Here is an 801-nt window from a genome sequence, read left to right on the forward strand (position 1 = left end):
CCAATCTGCACTTGAGATTAGTAAAAAACATTATCACATAATATAACGGTTCATTGAAAAGAACAAAACGAAATGCTTAAGCTTCAATAGTTATTAAATGTATGGTGAAGTACCGTGCTACGTAAAAAGGTACGACATTATTTACGTTTTCTGCATTTTTTCAACGTAAATTAAACAATATGTGGGCTATTAGTGCCCACTTAAATCGATTTGGGTAATGTGGGTTAAGGAGACGAAACAGTGATTTTATGCACCTGTTCGGTAGAATTCCATAAACAAATATTACAGGGGATACCCAAAGAATACCTATATGTACGTGTTTACATAAGAGAAGATTGCTCATTTGAACAAATCGACAATGGTACTAAATTGCAGAGCAAAGAAGTCCAATTAGGTACCCTTATTATTTTGGAATAAATTCGCCTTTATGCAGTGCATTGCACGAAGGTACAAATTTGCAGGTTGATAAAGAAATAACAATCTTGTTGGGCAACAACAAAGTTAAATGAAGATTTTAATGCGAGGAGTGGTTGTCCGTGGTACATCATATATCCGGTTCCAATATGGAATTAATCGATCAGTGAAGTTTGACTTTCACACTTTTACCAGGTTTATCATATTGGTAAAATTGTGATATAAAAAATTACCATATAAACTAAACAATCAAGCAACCAAACATATTGCTATATTAATGATTATGAGGGAGTGTCTAGAAAGATACATCACGTAAAAAATCGGTTTATGTATTACCAAATTAACAATAAATCAGTCAAGAAAAACACCATTCAATACCCCATTATA

The sequence above is a fragment of the Euwallacea fornicatus genome, chromosome 2 (assembly GCF_040115645.1).
Source record: "Euwallacea fornicatus isolate EFF26 chromosome 2, ASM4011564v1, whole genome shotgun sequence".
Lineage (NCBI taxonomy): Eukaryota > Metazoa > Arthropoda > Insecta > Coleoptera > Curculionidae > Euwallacea > Euwallacea fornicatus.